This window comes from Oxyura jamaicensis, chromosome 6 (assembly GCF_011077185.1).
Source record: "Oxyura jamaicensis isolate SHBP4307 breed ruddy duck chromosome 6, BPBGC_Ojam_1.0, whole genome shotgun sequence".
Taxonomy (NCBI): Eukaryota; Metazoa; Chordata; class Aves; order Anseriformes; family Anatidae; genus Oxyura; species Oxyura jamaicensis.
The window spans coordinates 2,372,351-2,385,181 of NC_048898.1; positions in this window are offsets into that span (position 1 = coordinate 2,372,351).

The following is a 12,831-nucleotide window of genomic DNA, read 5'->3' on the forward strand; positions in this document are numbered from 1 at the left end:
ATCATCACACCTACGGACTCACTCTTTTCTGCTGAGATAAAATGAATATATTTTGAAAAACAAAGAATTTGCAAACAAATTGTGACTTGTTCTGGATTGGCAAAATGTTTGCATGTTGGTTTGTGTTTCCCGCTGCTCTGCATCTTGTTCAAGATCCACTTTTTCATCTAAATCAGGCGGATGAGGACAAATCAGAAAGATGAGGACATAGAAGACTGAGGCTTGCCTTCTCCAGAGTTTTTCCTGGCCTGCCTGGAGCATTATCTTCATTTGCTTAGCTGTAACAGCAACTTTTTAATGACTATGTGGCTATTTATTTTTTGCTTAGCTTTGTATAATCATATGGCACAACCATAATTGTGATATGGATAGCGATAGCAAGCAGTTATTCTGTGCAGAATGTACCAGTAACGGTGCCAGCCTAATGATGCGGTGCAGAGGAACGTGGACATGGAGAGTGCTGAGGCCTTGAAAACAGGGGCCGAGGATGTGGAGTAGGCACAAATGGATGCGGTGAGGCTTTGAAAGCGGCACACAGGGTGATGCAGGAGACCCAGTGCCGGGAACAGATCAGCGATGGCCAGTATGCTGAGAGCTAAAGGGCTTGAGGGAAGCCGAGCAAACATCTCTTTGCCTGGGGCAACCGTACACTCAAAGCTTGTGCTGCCTCTGATGACTAACATGCATCCAAAGGACGCCCGCAAAGGCTTTTCATGATGTGGATGCCGACTGTCTAGGTACGGCAATGACCTTCTGATTTAGTTCAGATTTAGTGCACGTGGGACTCCCAGTCGTCATCAAACGGCAACACCTTGCTGCTGCCAAGTGGTGCTACGGAGACCTGATCAAAGGCTTCTTCTCAGACATTCCTTCCCCATTGTCTTTGCTGACAAAATCTAGCAATGTGCAGCTACTGGCTTTCTTTAAGGAGTGGATGTAAAGAATCTAAACATCCAATTTTCTTCCGTTTTCAACATTTTTCAGAAGTGTACTGAAGCTGAGAAATATAATCAAGCTATCCTCTCCATCTAATAGCTTTTCTGGACCAGCGCATCCATCTGATCCTGCTGACTTCTCTGTGCAATAATAGGCTGCAGAGCAGAGAAGCTGATGATTCCAAGGACTCTTTTGCTAACAAGCAATTTTAAAATGTAGTGAAAAAGTTAAGTTTCTACAAACCTTTTATATCACTTAATATCTTCGCTCTAAGAAGCCCATGATGAGGTGAAACAACTATTTAATATTCCAAGGAAGTGTTTCAAAGACCATTCTGAACTGAAATTTCTTACCTCACCTTTACTTTCAAATAATGATTTAATGGGGAAGGAAATGCCCTCACTGAAAAATATAAATCTCTTACAAAATAGAAACCTGCTTCATTGCTTTAACAGGAAAACATAAATATCTTCCTACCTGTCTGCAACCTGTGAGTAAACAGGTCCCATTTCTCCTGGAACAGGATGTTGCAGACGAGGTGGCTTAACAATTTTTCCAGTGCTGGCATGAAATTACCCACACAATCCGAGAACCTTGCAGACTTCCCAGACATAAAGCGGGCCTATGAGAAAGATGTGGAGAGACTCTAGCAGGTTGTGTACGCATAGGACAAGGGGGAATGGCTTTAAAATAAAATAGGGGAGGTTTAGATTAGACACGAGGAAGAAATTCTTCCCTCTGAGGGCAGTGAGGCCCTGGCCCAGGCTGCCCCAGGAGCTGTGGGTGCCCCAACCCTGGCAGTGCCCAAGGCCAGGCTGGGTGGGGCTGGGGGCAGCCTGGGCTGGGGGCAGGGGGCCCTGCCCATGGCAGGGGGCTGGGAAGGGGCTTTAAGGGCCCTTCCAACCCAAACCATGCTGTGATTCTATGCGTTATTTTTGCACAGCCAAAATCCCCTTCATCCCATCCTGTTAATTTATTTTTCTGATGAGCAGTTCCTGGCATCGTTTCCCTGCCTGTAGGAGAGCCTGCAGGCTTGCAGCCTCCAGAAGCCTCAGCACTCACCTGCCCCAGGTGGCTCCTGCAAGGCTGGATGATCCCCTCCACGCCTCTGCTGGTTTTCTGGGAACGAGGGACCAACACTTGCTATGAAGACATTGCACCCATCCACCACCATCCTCCCAGCCACCGCTCCCCTCTGACTGACCTTCCCTTCTGGCCAAAGTAACAATTTTTCCCAGACTCCATCCTTAGTCCTGCTTGTTCAAAGCAAGTTTTTGGTTTTCTAAGATGTCATAATTTTTCAGCTTAACTGCTTGGGAGGCCCCCATCTGAGAACTAGTAACTTTGCACTCCTCTTCAGCAAATTATCGCTAGGGTTAGAGCTCTTCCTTCAGAGATATTTGCAGAATATTTTCTGCTTCTATTTTATAAACCCTGATTTGAAATACACCTGCAGAACTCAACACTGGAACCTGTTTCCCTGCTGCAATTTACTTTCTGGGTTCTCTACTGTCCCTGAGAAGATGTAATAACTACTCCTTGGCAGCTCACTGTAAGGAAGGAGAAAAAAAGAAAGAAAAGAAAAATTGGATGGAGTTCAGGAAACAGCAGCAACAACAACAACAAGATAAAGGGCTAGAGAGACACAGTAATGGGAAAATACTATAAAAAGCAGGTATGTACGGCTTAACTACACAGTGACAGAAAAGGCTGCGATAATTGGAAATAGCAGAGGTGAACGATACATCACTCCGAGTTGCTCAAGGGGGGCAGAGTGGGAAGGCACATGGGAAGCTCTTCCCAGCCAGCCTGCGGTCAAAGGAAAGGAGACCACAGGCAATTCCTGGCTGGAGAAATTAGAGTGCAGCCCTGTGAAATATGGAACTTCTGATCTCTTTTTTTGCCACTAGACCCAAGCCTGTACCTGGTCCATGAGGCACTCATTCCCTCTTAACCCAAGCACTACAGTCTTCTTCTCCACCCTCACTTCCATTTCATCTTTCAAACCAACACGGAGCACCTCGTGTCATAAAACATCTCCCAGCTCCCGTGCTGCAGACAGTGCTCTCTCTGTGCTCAACGAGAGTTCAAAGAGGCTTTTTCTTCTATTCTTTAGTTAATCTTTTTGTAATTATTCTGGCCACGCTCCCTTGCTGCCTAAATTTTCTAACTGTAGTGTATGAGATACCTCAGCCCCACCTGACTCGGCAGCACGTCCCCGCTGCTCTCACGCAGACTGAAGCACAAGGCCACAGCTATCTTTAGATGGCTCTCCCATGTTCCTCATGTTGTTGTTACTAACCTGACCCATAAATCTGTAAAAGCAAGTTGGACAGAGCGAAAGCAATCATGAAGAAAACTGAGAGGCCAAATACCATGACTTAAATGAGTGTTAGGAACTGATTAACTTAATTGGTGCTAATGAAAGAAAGACCATGGACCACAGAAGACAACGGTGACAAAACGGAAAACTTAACCCAAGGAGTACTTCCAAGTCATGCCAGCTGTGGGGTCGGTAATTACCTCTCAGAATAATGCTCACGCTAACATTTAAAGTGCAACCAGAGGAACATCAGAGTGCTGTAAGAAGGCCTATTACTTCCGCTAAAGGTATTAACGAAGAGACTATTAATGAAGCACTGTACTTTCACTGGGCACTACAGAAAGGAAACCTGGGAAGTGTTTTCAAAAAAGATGCGTGGAAACAAGTCTCCTACACGTAACAGTAAAACTCCTGTGAAGCTCAGTCTATTTTGGGACTGGTCAAAGAGATGACTTGATCATGGTTTACAACAGATTACACGGGAAAATTCTGATTGTAGGTAGCTTTCCACCCAAAAACAGCAGAAAAAGACCCAGCTGTTGGAGGGGGAAACCAATCGCCACCAGTAGGAACATTTTTTTTGGTGAGTGGAAGTAAACACTAAAAATACCGTCTATACAGATGCATTGAATGTTACTTAGAGACTTCAAAACAGAACAAAACGTCCTGTTAAGAGATGCTGTTGTAACACAGAAGTTACGTGATTAGGTCAGCAATAGCTGAATGAAAGTACGGGACTGCCGTGAAGCATACTCCCAGTGCAGCTAAGTCTCACAGGTCCCCTGCCCCTTCCAGAACAAAATCAACATCTCGTTAGTATTTCCACTCGTAAAGGTGCTCAGTCCTGTCCTTTTTCCTGGGGAGGCCAGGAAAGACCGATCAGTCAGATGGACAATACCTGCACATCATGTTGTCTGCTAGGATTCCTTTCCTATTCTGAACCAGCGCTATATTTTCTAGAGCTCTCTATAAAGTGTTTTTAAATCTCCTGCCGTATTTGATGTGTTTCTAGTGCTTATTAACCTATTTCACTTCAGAGTCTAATTTTAATAGCTGAAGTTGGAGTGAATGGTTTGATTTTCCGGCGGTTGCCGCGAGGTGCTGCAACGTCACAAAGGACCTCCCTGTAGAGCTTCAGGAGCTCGAGGAGAGGCTGTGACATGCTGCACATTTACTAATTCTTGGGCTGATAAAGAAGATATTACATCTAATGCGTTTAATCTGCATGCGTTTATATTCCAAATGGAGTACTGCATTTCCTACAGCCTGTCCTTACCAAGTACTGTGATACTGCAGCTCAGAGGCTGCTCCTTCCCTTTTCCTCCGCGTTTCACTTCCAGCGGTGCAGCATTTAGCAGCACCACCTCTCCATTTCAAGATCCCCCGAAGAAATGTTCTCCAGACAAACTCCCAGGCGGGACGAGGGATTGATCTGACCATCTTGGAGACGTGCTACGTCCACCAGCTGCTTGCAAGTTTTCTCATTAGGCTTGTTAGTCACAATTTTACATGAGCATAACTCAACATATGTTCCGACTGCGGGTTTTTTTGACCAGAACTACTTGCTCTTTGTAACATACCATCTGCACAGTCTTCAGGGTCACACAGGATTTCATCTATTCCCTTAGCAGACAGATGTAATTTACATAAGGAATTTATGAAATGTCTATTTAAGCGGTCCCAATTTCATATTCATAATCTTTGGAACACTTTTGCCACTAACATTTCATCTAACAGGAATTCACTTTTTCCCCCAGGAAACTGAATCCAAGAGCTTAACCACTGTTTAAGCCAATTACTGGAGCTGAACACTCACACGGGGTAAAATAGACCCATGTCAATAAAAGTGTGCCAATTTACTTCAGCTGAACAGCTGCCCATTGTTGTTTTATTTGAATAAACATTAGAGATATCTTTTCAATGTTTATAAAACCTACTTAGTGAGAAAGGTAAACTGAGAATTAAAGGGAGCTGCTGCAAACAACAGGGCTGCAAAAATCAGCATTTTTCCTTTTATGACCCCACACTTCCATTGCCCAAAAGCAAACCTCCCAAGCTTTGTGTTTCAAGAGCCCTCGAAGAAGAAGTGGAAAATCGGCTTACAAAGTCAGACAGAGAAGGGTAAGTTTTGTTCCTAGGATATAACACTTGTAACATCATTATTAGCGTTGTAGGAAGAGAAATCTATATTGAGCATATGCAAGGATTACAGGAGTAAAGGAAATGCTCAGCTAAAGGAAGGGTTTTGGTTCAAGGTATTATCTGGACGCGTATCGGATATAAAATGCTTTTCTCTGGCTACAAGAGCAACGACCAGGATGTTCTTAAATTTAAAGTGTACGTATGTGTAAAGGGGGGTGGATGTGTGTAATGGCATTAGCATGCCTCATCTCAGTTCCAAATGTGATTCAACAATTTAGATGTGCTTCCTCCTTCCATGGATCTACTGATGATACACACCTCTAGAAGACCACGTTGGATATTTGCTGCACGAAAACCAGAAATGCCTGCAGAAGGGAAGAATTTATGTTAGTATCTATGAATTCTAGAGAAAGCCAAGAAAAATATGAAAAAAACATTGTTCTAAGCTGTAAAAGCCTTGTTATGGAAGCACTACGGTTTGAGCTTCACTTTGGGGAAAAAAGGTGGAGGAGGCTGCTCTCCCTTGGTTTTAATCCAGTTATAACATAGAGGGGGAAAGTGGTCTTCAGGGACTGTATCTTTCTAAAAGCATTTAAATTAGGAGCAGGTAAAGTGCTACGAGCCATAAGGGAAGACAGAGTTCCTGCAACTGATAGAAATAATGAGAGTCTGATGTTAAGGTGGCAAAAACGCCCAGACTTGATGCTCTGTGCACATCAGCGGGGCACCCTGACTTGTAACAGCAGAGGATTTGGAGAGCTGTTCTTATCTTGTAATATTATCACCGGAGGACCTGTAACAGAACACACACGAACCCCCTCTGTCAGACAGCAGGGGCAGGGTTCAGCTCCCCGACTGCAGATGGCTTTGCTGTATTCTGCAAAGAAACAAAGGCTCCTGGAAGGGGGAACCCTTTCACGACGAGGCACTCAGCTACTGCAGGTGAAGCATTTCCCTGCACTGAGGCTCGCTCAGCCACCAATGTTGTGTACTATTCAGGAGCAAAATTCCGCTCCCCCACTACAAACATGATAGGGTAAAGGGGCCAGGCCAGCCCTCGAGGGGATGTGTCTAATTCTGTTTATTCACGGCAGGAGGAATCCCAAAAGCCCAGCAGCTGCAGCGTCCCCAGGCACGGACTCAGCACAGTGTTGTGTCAAGGGCAACACTGCCCAAGAAGCTCCCATAAAACCTGGCACTGCAGGGAGAGCTCTGCCGCAAGGCGCCAGAGAGGGCACCAGGAAGGAAAGACTTCTTGCATTGCACAATATTTCTGTGCTCCAGAACTTAGAAGTTTTGAGCAGCATCCGACACTTGCTGATTCTTCTGGCACCAAATTATCAGAAACGTTCAGGTCTTTAAACAGGATAAGCGTTCAACATTAAGTATGAAAATGACTGGGAACTCAGAGAGTTCAGTACAGCACAGTGTCTGCACTAACTGGCGTTCTGGAGGTGAAAAAAACAGCCTCATTGTTAGGGGATTTTAATGTTGGCACATACTTAGCATGCAAATACAACGTCGTGCACATTGTTAACTTGTCTGCCTCACCAATTGCTCCACATTACCAAACTGCTCCTGCTAAACAAACCCTGGCAAGTTTCTGAAAGCACTTCCTTCCCAGGAAGATGTTATTGGATACTCGTTAAGAGGTTCCAGCAGTGTCTCGGCTACATTGGTATTTCCAGAATATTTATGTACGCATAAAAATTCAGTGCTGGACACAGCTCAACAAGCAATTAACATCCTCAGAACAGAAATTAAAATTGTATAAGGTACAACTGTGCTCCTTCAGTGAAACAATGACACGTTCCGGCACTTCTGACAAATCGCATTTTCCTTCAGAGACTCCTCTCCGCGGAAGAACTTCAGTGACCAGTCATCAGGGTGACTTTATACAAAAGCATCATCATATTTCAGAGCAATGGTCCTACATATCACAGAGGCAACGTCAAACGTCAAAAGGTTCTAGAACGCCATCGTATTACCCGTGTTATTAGGGACACTGCTCCAACTGCAGTGTGAATTAATGGCTTCTCCTTCGGAAGGAAGGCATTAAGGAGCACATCGGCGGGTACGTGCACGTGCTGTAAGATGAAATGAAGGCCCGTGAGTATGTTTGTATTTGGGGAAGCGGTATGATGTCAAATTGTCCTTCATGTCGGCGATTCGAAAACAAACGCCCGAGGCACGGCTCTATACCATCTGCGGCTCCATAAATCATTGCACCTAACTCTACAGCCTGTGTATATGCCACGCATATAGCTATGGGATTACTTCTGGTCGAATGGTGTGTCCACGCGCAATATATGCACAAGAGTGACTGGAAGACCAGAAAGGTGAAGGAAAGGGGTCCGGTGAGCTTGAAGAGCAAGGAGAGGACGTTTGCAACCACATCCCCTTAAGTAACAGGCTGTTGCAATGAGGAAAAGGAAAACCTGTTCCCCGTGCCCATGACGGATGGGACAAACAGGAAAGGGCCAAAATGCAGTTGCAAAAGACTGAAATTAGATGCTAGAAAAACAAAACACAACAAACAAACCGCCAAGTTACGAATAGTAAGAACAGCAAAACTATCTCCTTTGCCCAAAGCCTTGGACTTTTACTCCTTCAGTCATCACACTCTGCGTGTTCTTTCTGCTTAGCTTTACGGTGGCTTTTCCTGCTCCTCCTCAGAGCTGAAAGACCATGGCCCACAGTCACCACATCCCAACCCCTCTCCTTTTTATTTTGTACCTCTTTTTAAGCATCAGTTTGGCAACAAGCCCAGAGTTGACTGACTACACGCTTGGTGGTCCTTTCCATACACATTTTCCTGTAGCTCTACAAAATTATTACACATTTGAAGACTAAGTGATAAACAAGAAATTTAGCAGTTCCCCAAATTTTACACTAGTTTTTCATAGCCCATTGTTTCACACACAATTAATAATAGCAAACAGCTTTTTTAGTCTTTTCTTCCCAAAAGAGACATTTCAGTTTTCTGTCTAGCTATCAAAAGACTCACAAACTGTTGGCTTTAAAACATACCTTGTACGCAATCGAACAAAGGTGATCGCCTTTTTGCGGCTATAGGAACGACAAGCAATCTTTCACATGTGCTTTCCTGGCTACTTTATGTCCGTTTGTTGTCCTACACATGTCAAAAGACCTGTGGAAGGAGAAGCAGTTTTGCCTAGCTGCCAATAAGAAAAGTGCTTTTCCAAAAATTAATGTCCTTCTGAAAGGAATATATAGATATATATCGAGACTGTATTTGCCATTAGCTCCTGGTATGAATCATGGAAGGCTTTTCAAGAACACCCCCACATTTCTGCCAAAACCTATGGCAGCAGGGTGCAGAGTAGACCCTGGAAGGACAGGGTCGCAAGTAAATGTTATCACCTACAATAAACCAGCAATTAGTCTGGTAAATGCAATTGGTATTCCCCTTTTCAGCACCTCACCGACTTCTGAAGCAATGCTAAGCACTCGGAGCACATGTGAAACCAGTGCCTCTTGGGAAGCTGTGGAAATACTGAGATAAGCAATGCTTTTAGTCCTAGGCTTTAATTTCTTCTACCTTTGAATAATAATTTAAAAGAATATTTAAATTTAAAAGAATACCAGATTTTTTTAAAAGTTGAATACTGGCAAGCAGATGAAGACTTCTGGGATATATTTAATAATGCACAGGTTAACTCGCATTTTCAAGAAAACATCAGTTTTGTCAGTGTTTGTCTCTTGTATAAAGAGCCACGGCACGTGCTGTCAGTACTTGAGCAGGGTACAAAGCATCTCTCATCTTCCCGACTCATTCCCCCCTACAGTCGGACACGTTGCCACTGCCAACGCGTGGAAACGGAACTCCCCCACTGCAAAAATGAAGGGAATTGTTTTTCCAAGGAAAGGCCCGCTCTAAAAAAAATAAATGTGTAAAGTTGGCTTGTTGGTGCTTTGCTTTGCTTTGCTTACTTTCCAAGAAGAAAACCCAGAAATTAAGGACAGTTTTCTCTCAAACTGTTTCTTACAGACTCGGGGAGCTTGGGTAAGGGACCTGGCATAAACCCACGGTGGTCTTGCAGCTATTCTAACGATTTAAGTGCATTGCCCTGTAGCGAACGCACAACATACATTCACTACAAGCGGAAAGACTAACAATACCCTTCACACCGCGCATAGAAATAGAAAATAATAGGGAAAAATACAGAGAGGGTAAAAAATGGTCATTTCCAAATTGTATCAAGGGGAATCTGGAGATCTAATGTCACCCACTCAGCTCCTTAACGTGGCCAATACTTTCTGTGATACTCTTCTTCCTAACAAAACATTTGTTTTGTTACAATTTTTGCTACCATTTTCTTGTTCGTGTGTCAGAAATTCTGTGGTGAGTTTCTCAAAGTAACAGAAGAAGGTAAAACTGGAAGGAAGACCTTCACTTGGAGATACGGATTGCTTCTCAGAACAATAAGATTTTAAAATGTACTGTACTCACACCGGTATTTCACCGATGTAATTAAATGTGACAGCTGATGACTAGTTCTCCATGCATATATTCCCCTTATTCAAATTAATATTTGCAGATCTACTGTGACACAGATGTAAACGCTTGAGTTGGTTTCTTGCAGCTCAGCTAAGACCCCTTGAAGCTTATTTGCTTAAGCACACTGGTACCTGATCTAACACCACAAGCCAGAGGCACTTAGCCACCAACACCGGGAGAAATAGTATTGGTTACCGGGCAGCTGAAGAATCATCACAGCAAAAAAAGAAAAGGAAAAACGTCTTCTGAAAAGACAACCTGACTTCCCTGGCAAAGCAGCAGCTTCCTTTGGAGAGGTGATGGGAAGAAAAAAATAATACGCGGCAATTAAAATGCCCTTCCCCTGGAAGAAGATCAGTGGGCCACGGAACTGCGGACAAACTGCCGGGCTGCAGCTGCAAGCAGCTTGCCCCGGCTCTTCGGAAGGGTTCAGTTTCCCAGTTTGTTTGGTTTTTATCCTACTGCTCGTACAAGCAAGTAGATGCTCCTATCTGAGAGCTGTTTCCAGTATGGCAAGTGCATCTTTCTATTCCCATCACTAAAATCAAGATTAGTTTATTTTTAAACATGGGCGAAGGTGATCTCATGCCAAAGTTGATGATATATTTGCACAACATTTTTCTTGCAAGCAACACATAGAACATATGGAAAACCCATCCCATCCCAAGTGTCACTTGCCTATAATTAACTAGACTCCATATATTAAGAAAAACCCTGAGACACTACAATAAACGCAATGCAATCCACGCTTTTCTTTCAGTGCTCTTTCCTGTTTTCTTTTCTTTCAAGATTCGTTATCTGAAGACAAGAGCTTGTCACAAAAGAGAATTTCCATTCTGTGAAAAATTATGTCATTTCCAGATTTTTGGCTCACCCTGGAATACAGTCTTGACATTTTTACCGAGCACTAGATTTACAACAGGAGATCAATCATCAAGGAATGTTTTGCTTGTTTGCAATAATGATACTTTATTTCATTACTTCTGAAGTGAGCTGTACTGTTGCTGGGTAAAAACTGTAATTAATATTTCATAATTACACATAGAAGCACAAAGAAAACAAGAGCAGTGGGTCAGGATTTGCAATTTAGATGGAGCAAAGGCTCCTTTCTTTTGGAGGACTCAAGGTTCCCAAGAATGCTTTCCTTTTATATGGTTTGGCTTTAGCCTTCCGAGGGCAGCTTTTTAAAGGACACAAGCTAATTAGAAATCCAAGAGATTTCTTGAAATTGCTTCCAACTATTATTTATGGGCTTTTCTTTTCCTTGTAAGCCACCAGGAACTGAGCGGTAACTTCACTATTTCTCAATCTACCAAGAAAGCTGCTGGAACAGAGTTTCAGGATGGATAATAATAATACATAAATAATAAAAAAAAGCACAAGTTGCAAATATGGTGCTTACCAACACATGTGGGGGGAGGAGTTAAAGAGTAGCAGCATGGCTTGTAACTCTGTGTAAGCCCACAGGTAGGTAGGTGTATATTCACCTGCAAAGTGCTCTGACCCCGTGAAGAGTCGCGATGTAATCATAAGGCAGCCTTAGAATCAAGGAGGAAAAGCCTGAAGAAGACATCTGAACCTGAGCTGCACGAGCCAGCTCTCTGAGGAATGACAGCCTTTTGCTTCTCTGATTTTCTAGAAAAGCAGCGTTAACAGTGACATTCACCTGCTTATTTCATTACGTACTTCCATGAAGTCCCTGCCTGACTTTCTTGTAGGAGTTACTGTAACTCATGACATTTTGAGCACCCTGTTTACAGAGATGTGGCTCAGGACCCATGCTAGTGTTTGTAAAGGATTGGGAATGCACCCTGACATGAGTGCTGGGGTGAGCTGTCCCATTGCCCTCAGCGTGAGCAGGTCAGGATGTGTGTCAAAACCTGTGTAATGCGGTAGGCTTTTAACATTACCAGCCAGAAGATACAATCAAATCCTAGGGCATGAAATTATCCCACCTGGCCCTCTGTATACCGAGTGGCTGGCCAACAACACAGCCTGCAAGCACTCTTACTGCTCAAGTCTGCTGGATTTCTTTTTCTTTCTAGCTCAAGCCGCAGAGTCTGTAATATCCCATTCCCTTTGCCTTTCATGTACAGGCACAGAGACTTAAGGCTATTGGCCCTCCGGGAGATAATCTGCTCTGAAGGGAAAAGCTCAAGGCAGAGAACTGATTTTAAAAAAATAAATAAATAAAAACACAAAACAAGAGAGAAGCATATTAATTATCATTTCCTCTGGGTAATCTCAGGCTGCAGAGCTTCTCTTTGTCCATATTTACAAACACAAGCATGTAAATAACAATGTTCAACCTTGTTTTTACTTTTCAACAGGTGAACCAAGACCTCCGATGCCTTGATGTAGCTGCTAAAATCACTATTTCAACATGCTTGTTTTATGATGCTTTCACTGTCCAGACCCTGGATGTTGCCTGGCTCCCCTCCGGTCCCCTGCCAGGTTTGAGATCTCCCTCTGGAAGCAGCACATCACATGCACTCACCCCAGGGGACATGCCAGACACCCTTGAACCTTCGTCCTGGCGATGAAGATGTTCAGAAATTTGTCCGTGAGAACAGAAAATCGGAAAGGAAACTCCCCATCTCCTAGGACAGAAAGCTTAGATATAAGGTGGCATAACGTAACTCTACATTTGGAATTGCCTACAGAGGCTGTAGGCTGGAAATGACACTAATTTTTCAGTTTTATTTTATTTTTCAAAGCACACAAAGGAGGAAACAGTGCGTGAACCACTTCAAACAAACAGACCCGGGTAGCTGCGAAGCCTGATGCTTGACTGCCACAAAAAAATCATTTAGGTAAATCTGACAAAACGACAAACATTTTCCATGTAAAGCTCTACCCATGTGATTTCTTCAGATGTGGGAATTAATTAGCAGTTGTGAAACTATCC